The sequence below is a fragment of the Megalopta genalis genome, chromosome 3, assembly GCF_051020955.1.
Source record: "Megalopta genalis isolate 19385.01 chromosome 3, iyMegGena1_principal, whole genome shotgun sequence".
Taxonomy (NCBI): Eukaryota; Metazoa; Arthropoda; class Insecta; order Hymenoptera; family Halictidae; genus Megalopta; species Megalopta genalis.
The window spans coordinates 1,844,807-1,857,703 of record NC_135015.1 but is presented as its reverse complement, the minus strand read 5'-3'; the positions used below and the strand labels follow the sequence as shown (position 1 = coordinate 1,857,703).

Here is a 12,897-nt window from a genome sequence, read left to right as displayed (position 1 = left end):
GACGGATTAGACCCGATCATTTTGCAGCGGTCCGTTGATTGCGCAAGTAAAACTATTGTCCCTCAAATTTGGAATATCGAGGCAGTTAGCGCCAAACTCATAACCAGTTCGTATAATCCACCAATTAACGTGTACTACCACTTTCAGCCGGCACATATCTAAATCCTGATGTACACCCCAACGCTGAAATATTAACCAAATTGAAATATTAACCGGTGCACTCTTGGTTGTTCTGATATTTAGCAGTAATTTGTAACACGTTTATTCTCATCGTGGCTTCCCTCGTTTATCCTATAATGCACTTAAAATGAATTTATTATTTCGTAAAGTCTAGGTGAGTAAATATTGCCACGATATGTTATCAAATATTGTCAAATATTGCCAACGGTGTACACTAATTTTATCAGCAAGTAACAAGACTTATAGTAAGCAGTAGAAATACTGTGCGATACGAAACCATTAGAATAGCGTAAATAATATTCAATAGCAACTTTAAATTCTATAATTGGACTCTATAACTAAACTTTATTAATCGAAATAGGTATTATTGTTGTGTAAAGTATAAAGTCTATTGAAAACATAAAACGGCTATTATTTTGGCAGACACCTAATTAATTGAATAATTAATATCGTCTATGATAGTCTGCATGTAATAATTAGAGAAAGACTCCAATATTCGTGGATTTATGACACGCGCATTTTTAACATACAAAAATGAAAATTAATAAATAACACACTCATGAAAATTAATGATATTTTTATCTAATTTCTGCCACAAGAAATCTTGTATGAAATAAAAATAACTGTTACCTAATTTTAGTTTCCACAAAATTAAGTATCAAAATGGAAAGTATTAAGATTCATAGTTTAGTAATAGTAAACGAAGACTATACTGTTTTACATTTGCTGGCCGGCCTGTACGAAATGTTGAAACTAAACCCGTTACTCGCGCAAACGTGACCGTCGCCGCCTAAAATTGAAATACTGGGACAGTTAGTATCGGCCAGTTTGCAGGTAATCCCAACGGTAATATTCTTAGTTTAGTTTCCGCGCCATTTTCACGCTCCCACGTTCACATTCTCGTGGTTAAGGAGTTCCGGAAGAGCGGAGGGGATGACTCGATTCAGAATTTCTCCGCCGATGGTGCTCAACGAACACTAATTCGTACTTTGGGGGCTTACGGGCAACTAACTTACCCCTAATGCCCTGACCACCCGCGATTATTGCCTTCGATGAGTTTCGATGAAGGAAACGCACGACGTTCAATCTATTTACTACTTTTACTCAACATTCCGAATTCTATGATCTCCGCAACAACAAAACTGCATGTATTCGTGCATTTGTTATTAAAATATCTAAAATTCCAGTTAATATAAATGAATACAATCCTTGCATTAAAATATTCAATACAGTTTTAAGCTACATTTTTATCTTTCAACTCCTCGTTATTAAAAGTTGTATATACATTTGCTGCAATAGCTTCATTACTAATAATGTTGATATAAGGAACATTTTTTCACTTCGCTTCTAACGGCTTCCTTATTAATAATATTTATTTAAGCAATATTTTTGTATTTCGTTTCATTTGGCTGGAACGATTAAACTTAAGTGAAACCCACCTCCAATTTGATATTTATGTTTGCAACGACTTCCTCATTAATTTTCTTGCAATTCTGAATGTAACATGCAAGATGAAACAATTGCAAATTCTCGTTAAGAAAAATAGTAAGGAAATTCGCGAAGAGAATCTGTGAAGCGGTTTGATTTTTCTTCTCTATAGATCGAACTCTAAAAACAACGACTAGCACTTTTGCTGCATTCTGCATGAATCTGTGAAGCGGTTTGAGAGTTCGATCTATAGTTCTGGATCAATAGATATCTGTACATGACTTGTCAGAAAATAATTTGAAATAATGAAAGTTCATGTTTATCTCATTAAACGTTGTTTACGAAATGTATATTAATTCAAAACAGCAGTAGTTTTCGCTTTTAGCTCTTGCAAACAGTGATTCTTTTTACAACAAAATTTCATTGATCTGTCATATGCGCGTAACTCATTTTTTATTGTAATCTATTGAACAAACTGAATGTTACGACGACTTTGAGGATGCAAAAGAAGTAGATTAATAGTTACTGTGGTACAAATTTATTAATTTACGTTCATAAAATTATAAAGATACATTTCCGAAAAATGTATTCAATTTTGTTGCATCATCTTGTTACTTTCATAAATGCATTTGTGGAGACGACATTCAGCACTTAATGCGTTAACACGAAAATGAACTTTCAGCTAATTCATTATGTCTTGTCAATTCTAATAAAATCCGCGAAACGTAAAAATGTTGAAAAAATAATTTACTCACTTTACTTTACTTTATATTTATACTTTAATTTTATAAAACTGTGAAAGCGTTAGCAACTGTTCTTTTCAGGCACCCAGCTCCTCCTTGCGAACACCATCCGCCTTGCATCGACCAAGACGATGCTAAATCGACCATGGAAATCGGAGACCACCAGTTTTGTCGCAGAGTATACTCGTCAAGGCATGAAGCGGAAACGTCGAACACAATCGCAGAAAAACGATCCATTCCCAGCCCGTTTCGGCCGCCGTAAAAGTGTCGGATCTATAATTCCTGGCAGAGGAGCGAGCGGTTGGCGGGCGCCCGCGCCACAGATCACCGGTATCATCCGTAATACGGTGGAAGATAGTTCATTCTAACGTATTGCTGGATAACACCGACGCCGCGGGCCGATCGTTATTTATGTAATGCAATTTATCGATCTTCCGGCGGCCTCGCAGCCGAATTGTTTGCCCGTCCCCGTGACGTACAGCCGAATAATGTATACGCTTATATTTAGACCGGGCAAGAAGCGGGCAAGGCGACGTCCCGAGCAAATGCCACGCGGAGACGATGAGGTCTCTTAACCGTCGCGATTCAGGGACGAAGAGGCCGTCGACGGTCGCGCAGTGTCGATCGTCTGGAGCCTAGGAATCCGGAGCAGAAAGAGCCGATTACGGTAAATGATTAATCCGCATTGACGGCGGTCGCGGATGACCGACGACGGAACATCGGCGGCCAAAGGTCAGAAGGAGGCTTGATCGGAAGCGGAGGGCGCGAGAGCAGCGCGGGGGGCTATTAATAGAGCGCGAAATCCAGCGGTCATGCGCCAATCAGCTTTCGCGACAGTCCGTAGGAAACAAGTATTTTCCATCAGCGCGCTGCCCGCGGACTCGATATACGTCCGAAACCGGCCCTGCCCCCCTCTGTTCCGTTTATTATATTCTGATATGCGATCCCGTCCTCCTTCTTCCGCATTTAGCGACCCTGTACAGGCTCGATAGCCGGTATCGATGCACCCGGACGATCCCGGCTGCTATCTCGTGCAAGTGTGTTTTCATTTTCTGTTAATTGATTTTTACACTCTGATACACCCTGACGAGGTTGCTCCTTTGTGACAGCCGCAACGTCGCCGCCGCCGCCGCAGCCGCCGCCGCGCTGAGCTGCGCCGAGCTGCGCACCGTTTCGACGTTGCGCGTTGGTCCGCGCGAGTCCGGTAGCTAATTGAAATCGAGACCCGGTTCAGCGTCGGACGGTTCCTCGGTTGAGATTGCTTCTTGGAAGAATGGAACGTCGACGGGGGTGGTCCGCTTCGGAACACACGGGAATCCCTTCGAACGAGAAACAGCCCTCGTAAACTTCCTTTCCTATGTTCGCTATCTTTGTATCGCCATTCAGTCTCCTTGTCCCGTCGGCGTTCGCCCTCTCCCATGCACCCCGGGAATGGTGTATACGTGATCGTACCACCACCAGACACCGTCGAATCGTCGGCGGAGTAGATTTTTCCGCACCTCGATATGATTAATATCCCGGCGAGATAGGACCGCGAGGGAGCGGGAATCGCGAACGGGTGGGGGACGTGCGCGGGACAAGGGGTAGCGCGGGGGTGGATGAAAGAAAAGGAGAGGAAAGAGAGAAACGTCGGAGAAACGGGTGGGGAGAGAGGGCGAAACGGACGGGACGTGGCGGTCGCGGGGAAAAAAGGAGAAGGATGACGGAGGGTGAAGGCAGCCGAGGTAAAAGGGAACGGTTATGGGCCTGGTGGTCGCTTGCCGTACAGCAAATCCCCGTCAACCGCATTCAATTACGATGTTATCGCGAATACAGATGACGGTTATTTCCTTCGGTACACCCTATACGTAACATTCGCGATGCGGCCTGGCCTGGGCTGGCGTGGCGTGGCGCGACGCAGACCGACGCGACGCCGGCGTCGCTTCTCCGTCCAAAGTTAAGGCAGTATATCGTGTAATGGCGGGTTGGCCGACCGCCCGTGTGATTGCTTTAGGATGCGCGCCGACAATACACCGGGATAAACCGACTCCGATTCCAACCAACCACCGTTACGGCCGCCGCTTCCTTGCCATTCCTCGGCCCCGCGGACTTCCCCCCCTTCGTCCTTCACGCCGGACACCGTCGTGCCGAATCTCAATTCCTCTGATTCCTTTCCTGTTTTCTTAACCATTGTCAACCGGCATCGCAGCCTCGCCGATTCGTTCCGTTACTCTCCCTCTTGATAGGCTGCCTTCATAGGCCGATAGAACCCAGCCGGATCGAATGCATGGTAATTGATCGATTACTTAACAGCGGCCGCGTCCAACTCCGGCAGGAGCCACCGCGTGGATGACGCTGGTCATCCATTCTACCTTTAGCTATTAAACACAGTGTTCGCGATTTCTTTAATTTCTTCCGTCGTTTTGATATCTTTAATCCTGACTGCAGCGAGCACCAAAAGTTAATGGTACACGTGTATTGTTTCCTAATAATGGCAGGACTGAATGCATTTAGATCCTGGGTCACTTTCGCTGTAACACAGGACAACCTTGATTGTTCGAACTAATCAAGTAAACATGAGCGTTTGGGTAATAGAACAGTTACATATTTATATCTTGAACGATAGAGCGTTTTGACAATTATACAATTGACATGTCGTGTGACCATTCTCAGATTTATTCATGGGGATATCGAAATAACGTCTACCTATTTAATGTAAAATTTAATAGAAAACTGAAATATTGATGTATATAATTATAATTATTGATAGAATGTTATATAAAGTTATATAAGGTAATTCGTTATGTGAAGGCAAACCATTCTGCTAACATTAGTTTTATGAAAGCGATTGTTACAATGCTGCAGCTTTGTGCGCTATTCGTCTGTATTTGTTAGATATATGTATACTCATGAGCTGTAACATACGTATATTATGACACCATGGTTCATTTAATATGGTAATTATGACTCGAAATTACAACGCTTACTACAATCGTCATTAACACTAGATTTACGGAACCCGTCAAAATGACGGGTCGCTAATTTTTTAATTTAGGAGTATTCATATCGTAAAGGTACATTTACGAGTTATTTATTCAATTTATATTAGGTCTACCAGAAAGTTCTGTCCGATAGGATCACTTCAAGTTTCAATCCATATGCGCATGTTGATTTGAGACATATATGACTATCTCTCTTTATCATTGCATTTACACACATGTATTCTCCTAAATAAACTGAAACAAAGATGTCTCACGTCATTGTTAAGTGAGACGCGATCGTGAAAACATGGCTACCGATGATAATGCCAGACCATATGCTGCTTTGGCGACTCGTCAGAAAATCGCAGAGCTAGGCTGGGAAATTCTGTCACATCCACCATACTCCCCAGACCTAGCACCCTCCGATTATCACTTGTTTCTCTCTTTGCAAAACTTATTACAGGAAAAAAAATTCAAAACTGAAGCTGATGTCAACCAAGCACTAGTTGAGTTCTTCGCCTCTAAAAATAAATCATTTTTTTTAAATGTTATTTACAAGTTGCCATCACGCTGGCAAGAAGTCATAAGTAACGATGGAAAGTATATTCTACAATAAATATTATTAAATGTATGAAAATTGTGTTAAATTTCTATTCAAAAACGGACAGAACTTTCCGGTAGACCTAATATGTTACTTACGGCAAATGTTACAATAACACCTATTAAAAATCAGAATAAATGTCTTATTGTTACTTGTATAAACTAATATAAAACAGCTGCTTTTTGTGCTCCGTAAATCTAATGTTAAGAAAAGAATTCGAAAGAATCACTCACAGTTCAGACTTATAATTTTTTAATATATTCATAGCATATCAGTTCTCGATTCGGATAGCAAACAGTACCTAACTCGGTATTAAAACAGTTGTTTCACTCGTATCATGTCGAGACTAGTGGTTGAACTGTCGAGGGAAACGAATGGATTTTCATGGCGCGGTTAGCCGAGCAACTCTGTCGAGAGATCGCATACTTTTTTGCTCACTTTCTTGGCTGTTATTAAAGAATGAAACGGATGATCACGTTTTACTCGATAAAAACCTGGGTGCTGTGGCTTCGATCACGAATCATCCACTCACGAGAGCTGTAAAAAGTTGTATTGCCATTCGAAGTTGCTATCATTTTTTCACTAAGTACATTGCAGTGGACTTCAACTATTGAAGAATAGCCTTTGCGATGTCTTAATCTACTTAATTACTTTTGCTGAAAAAAATTTGTAAAATTTCTATTCTACTATAGAAGTTTTTGCATTTACAGTCATAGAGTATAATAAACCAAATGCAAAAATAACATAACAATGCAATAATATAAATGTATATTTTTATTTTATCTTCAATTTTATATATTATGTGCACTTCAATATTATCATACATTTCAAGAAACATTATCGTACGAACATTATGTAATATATTACTGATTGTAAGTACATAAATAAAAATTCTGGCTATAAGTTTCTTATGCGAATAATATCTATATAACACAAATATATAGAGAGAGAGTTTCTATAGTGCTTTTCAGGAATTAATATCACTGAACGAAACTATCAATTAAATGATTTTGAAATTGTAATGAACGAATCCTTGCTTAAAAAATTTGTTTATTAGACGAAAAGATCTAAATAGCTCAGAAATTTAATTAACGAATCCTTGCTCATGAACTTCGTTGCTTTCACGAAGGGAACGACTGTCTCAACGGATTCTTCGCGAATACAACAATCGATTAAAATAGTTGAGAAATGAAATTAATAAATTCTTGGTCATCCTTTGCTTCCACAAAAAAATTTATTAGCTCAAATGATCATTCATGGACACAACTATCAATAGTGTATCAATTAAATATCATCATTAAATACCATTAAATATCAACTAAATAACCAAAAAATGTAACTGCCGAGTCCTTGCTCAAAAGCTCCGCTGCTCCCACCAAGAGAATCGCAAACTCAAATGAACCTCCAGGTTTAAGCCATAACACATCTGCTGTCAAAAAATAAAACTCGTCGATCGTTGAAAAAAAATAAAAATCTGTGAAAACTGTACTCTGCCTAGTTGGTTGGAGTGTATTTTTTCAAAGACACCGTCTTCGAATTTACGCACAATCGGTACGGTCGACGCCTCGAAGCTCCATCTAGGTGTCCTAGCTTATCCGCCACGGAGGAGAGCGCCGCGGCCTATTCTCCTTCAAACTTCTCGCGGCCGTCTCCCGTGCTTTTCGTGCGCGGTTTGTCGAGCAGGGCCGACATAGCCCACCCTCGACGTTTTCGAGCGATAAAACATGAAATACGAGCGTACACGGTGGTCGAACTTCTATTCGCCTCGACCGAAAAGGATGTCCGGATCATAACGGCCCGCGCTCTGTACACCCCGTTGCTTTCATGAGTTACTTTACACGGCCGTTTGAAAAGGACACGCTCGCTCCTTTCGAGCGGGTCCTCGAACTCTTGTCTACCTCGTGTTCGCTACCCCACGATCGTCGAACGAAACAATGCACGCGCTTTTGAACATCGCTTCCATTCAATCCGGATGTCGTCGATCGTGTCACAGATCTAGTCGAGGTTACAGAATACAGTGGAACGTCGATTATACGAATCCACGATACTTGAACTCGGCTATCGGAGGGATATATTTCGCATTCGAGCTGTTCGACTTGAAGTAATCCACGCACAATTTATCGTAGCATTGCAACTAAGCAACTATTTTATTATTCGGACACGTGGTTTTTTTAGTTCATTTCGTTCGCTTTTCTTCGAATTCTTTTAGTATGAAAATTTTACAGATTGCATTTTCAATCAAAAGATATTTATGACGTTCGCACTTTTTAACAGTAGGCAATACCAAGCAGTCTCGCCAATATTAAACGATAAACAATATAAACGACTATACTGTTTTCATACATTTATTTGCATACAATATCCCTCGGTGAAACCGAAAGCGCGGGGTTTTAATGATCTCTTAATCAAAATTTCATTACATGCAATACAATATTGAAATTCGTTCATTCGCTTGCCACTCCGCATTTCGCATCAATGGCTTCGATTGGCCAGAAACCAATCGTCGCATAAAAGGTGATGCACTTCAGCAAAATTCTGCCGTTTCTTGTAACACGAATTGACCTCGTAGAATCGATCGTTTCCAGAGGTATCTCGATGAACCGTGATCCGTGGAAGAACCGATCTGACTTACCGGGTTGTTCCGTCACAGTGCGCTGTTACTGTCGATGGCCAGGTCGAACAAAAGCAGCCTGACACATGTCGAGGGCTCCGCGGCGCCGATAGAGCTGGTCAAATGGCGAGGTATCTTCTACGGGGTGGGAAAAAAAGGTACAAGGGAGATTAATTGGAAGCTCCTCCGAGGGAACAGGCACGAAGAAGAGTAGATGGGTGCGCGCATAGGAAACAGAGAGCAAGAGTGCGAGACAGATCAAGGAGAGGGAGAGAGAGAGAAAGAGAGGGTGGAAAGAGAGGGAGAGAGGTGGGAGGTGGAAGACCAGAAGGGAAATTGAGAGGAGGCAGAAAGAGACGGTGCGAACGAGGAAGAGAGACGAGTCGGCGTCAGGATAGCCCGAGGGCGAGCTTTTTGCCGAACACATAATGCATAGCGAAGGATGACACCCTTATCTCGGGATCTTTAATTCCGTGAGCCGCCGCAAGGGGGTTGCCGCGTCGTCATTTGTCGGTTGCACCGCGCTGGAATCAGGGACGGCCGGAGTGGGTGGATAAAACCGCCGGCGCTGTTAACATCACCGTTGGGTACAGGGGCTGGAAATTGCCTTGGCTGATTTCATTTCGAGCCAGATTATTTTAAGGGGTTCTGCTTTTCTTTCCCCTACTCGGCCGCGTTCCTGCCAGCCCCGGCCCGACTCTGCATCCCCGTTTTCTCCGCAGCCCCCGCCGCCGCGAGGTGATTAATGCGAGCCGGGTCAACAAAGCGGGCGGTTGAACCGAAGCAAACAGCGATTCAGATTCGCGTTACCTTTCAGGCCCGTTCGCGTGCTGACCGATTAATTTATGCGCGCGCCCACCGACAGCGATCCCCGCTCGCGCGAAATGGGGGTGGGGATCTGCTCGGCACAACGAGCACGCGCCCCGTTAGCCGAGATCCTTGATACCGGGAACGATCAGTCGACAACGATGATATTTGTTACAGCCGCGTGCTTCCACGTTTTACAGTGTCCAGTATTTAGAGAATTTCATTGCTCGCAACCTTTGAGGAGAAATGTCGGTAAATTGATGTTAAGAGGCTACACTGTACTCCAGTTCCTAGAACCGCGAATTCCTACAACGCGCGAAAAATTTTACGACCACCGTTTTCGTACAACGCGTTTCTTGTATAGCGTGCTATTCCAAAGTAATTTGTGGTTCGCGTTTACACATTTTAATTTTATTATAGGGTAGTGGGATGACCAATTGCTGTGCCATTGGTTTCTTTTCGGACATATTTAACTTACTATTTATCGAGTAAGATATATTAGATTTTGTATTCTTTTATTTTGTTTATTTTTTAATAAAATGTCTTATTCGATAAATACAAAGTTAATATGGCACAGCAATTGTACAATCCCACAGTAACCGACTCCACGACCCTACAAAAAAAAATTTAAAAAATTAAAATGTGTAAACTGAAAAAATTAAAAAAATTAAAATGTATAAACCTTAAAAATTAAAAAAAAATTGAAATGTGTAAACTGCTAATTACAGTAGTACGGAGCGTCAGAATGTAACTTTGGTCTACTCGGACAATGATTAACGATCATAACACTACGAAAGTGTTTTTGTAATTCTGTATAACTAAGTATAACTACATAATAACGCTCGTTATAATTAAGTGCGTTAGGATCATAGTGACACAAGTCACATTTTCGAACACTTCGACTTATGTCTTAACACGTTCAACGTCAACAATCAATCACTAAAATTCCCACAGAGTCAAAGCAGCTTAATCGATTAAACCGAAAGTAGAAAGTTAAAATTGATCGTAGCGAACGACATTAGAACTCTTTCGCATTGGAAGCATCCTAGTCAAATTCAGTTTGTTCGAATATGATAATAATATTACAATGAAAATAAATTTTCAAAATTAATCAAAAATTAGTATCACCCGCATGTGATCGACGCGGCGCTCAACGTGTTACAATGTAATCTATACACGTCAAAATGTTAAAAAGACAAATGAAATAAATTATAAAGTTAACAGCGAATTTGTTAAGTTACTTCTTTCGCTGAATTTGTATGGAACAAAATGTTTTTGCTCATACAAGATAGCAATATTCTTTGTGTTATAAAAAGAGAATTTTCGTGCGACACGATTTCCCCTAACACATTGACGCATTATCGTGTTATACGGAAATCCGCTGTATACATATATTAATGTAGTACTTATTTTTCGACTTTCTAATTTTTCTGGTCTTATTCTCATAAATGATAACACTGTTTGAGAAAAAAAATGATATTTGCAAGATTTGGAAATAATTGAACGACTGGAATCCATACCGCATTTGCGTTAAAGTTCAAAAATTTTAGCGATTCCATATCAATTTCGAACATAATTGTACTTCGTTATTTTAGAAACACCGTTAAACTTTTTTGACTGATAAACGGAACCTTAGGCGAATGATGACGTGCTTTATCTATTACTGAGAGATGATAGTTTTCTGAAAAATGTTAACACGTACTTTTTTTTATCGACCATCATCCATGTGACAGCTTTCGTTTCGCGGTTGCAGACGTCGAGGAGGTGAATTTGGATTAATAGGACAGATATGAGATGCAACTACAAATCGAGCGAGTCGCTGTATCTATAAACTAATTGGAGGAATGAATGATATTTCTTCGTTCGAGACAGAATTTTCGAAGGAGCTTATTTTAAATATTCGTGGGCTATGAATATTGACGGCTGCAGACGGGTTAAGGGGTCTGGCTGATTTTTATGTTAAATATTCATCGATTGACTCGGAAAGGTTGCTAAGAAGTAGCAAGACCGTATATTTAGATGAAGTAGAATCAGTGAATAATAGACGAACACGCTACATATTTAGTTATACGCTGATAGTAAGTACCAGTTCCAGACCTCCTTAATGAAACATTTATGTACTTTTTTACTTATATTTGAGCACTCTCCATCCGTAAGTCGATGAAAGTGTCGATAAAAATGGAAACTGATATGTATATTACATTCATATCAATTGTTACTTCTAAATATAATAGATGGAAAAGTCTCTGTAACGAGACGAATTATTGTACGTTTTATACGTTCTCGATGACTCCAAGTCACAATAATAAATAAACTGTGAAACATGATGCATTAATAACGTATAAAAATTATTCAAGCTTCATTCTCATCAAATAATCTCGATTCTTATAAATCTGTGTGAATTGATGGATATGTAAAATTTAACAATATCAAAAATTCACTTCAATATCAAAAACCAATTTATTTCTTTTAAATCTTCTTTTAATTCTTTTAAATTAAAATAGTGCTATTTCAGTAGAAAAGATTTTTTCACAGTTTCTACAGTTTCCAAGAAAATATTTTGTTATACACAGCCAATCACATCATTTTAGAATATTTAAAGGAAACAGTCAACAATTTGAGAAAATAGGTATTAATTAATTTATTCGTTGAAATTGGAATGCTTCCAAACACGTGAAAATAGACATATTAAAACGAATAAAATTGATTACTGCATTACTAATGCAAAAACAAACATAAATGTTAATATATATTTCTATATAGATATTTAAAAGATAAATATTTTTTAAAATTAACTACTTCACAATGAAACTTGTGTACACGATGTACTCTTCGATCAATTACAATATAATTAATAAGCCAAGGTAAACGAACGTAAAGCATGAAAAAACCATGTCCGTTTGAAATATTTTTATCTTCTCAGTCGTTTCGTGGTCCACTAATGATTAAAACTGTATAAATGTACATACCCGATCGGGCGACGCTTTCCACTGAAAGATTGGATACACCGAAATTTCCGGTGAGCGCTCGAAATTGTTTAAATCAGAACGTTCGCCGGGAATTTTCGGGGACAAACGACACGGGGGTAGAATTTGGTGTGCGCGGCTAGCAGAGCAAAGCGGAGCGAAGCAGAACGGGATCGCGAGTTTTAAAGAGTTTCAACGTCCTATTATAAAGTCTTCACCGTGCATAATAACATTCAACTCCGTGGGCTGGAAGGCATTAGGGAAATCGTGTTGCCTCCCCCTGGCTGTTTCTCCCTCACCCCTTTCCCTGCCAACCCAACCCCGCGATATCCCGCCCCTCGTTGGAACGTGCCGTCTCGGTTCTGGATATTTCCCTGTAGCATGCGGACAATACGGCCCCCACAAATCAGCGGATCTCGCGGCGCGACACGATTTTGCGTCTCGTCGATTCTCCTGCGGCAAACGGCGACCGGGTTCCATCGAATAAGACGTGGGAGGATCTGGCTAATGTCGGGTTAAGGTCCATAAATAAAGTAGAAACAGACAAACCTGGCGCGGCGCGTCGTACGCCCGTGGCTGGTCTCCATCGCTGCCTTGGACC

General features: G+C 40.7%; 1 protein-coding gene across 1 annotated transcript in view; it reads right to left on the bottom strand.

Annotated features, from left to right (window-relative positions):
* Nucleotides 1-8,241: 8,241 nt before the first annotated feature.
* Nucleotides 8,242-12,897, bottom strand: part of LOC117227244 (LIM domain only protein 3) — a 126,978-nt gene continuing 122,322 nt past the window's right edge. Inside the window, exon 6 of the transcript XR_013032858.1 lies at nt 8,242-12,897. The gene's annotated coding sequence lies outside the window, so the exon portion shown is untranslated.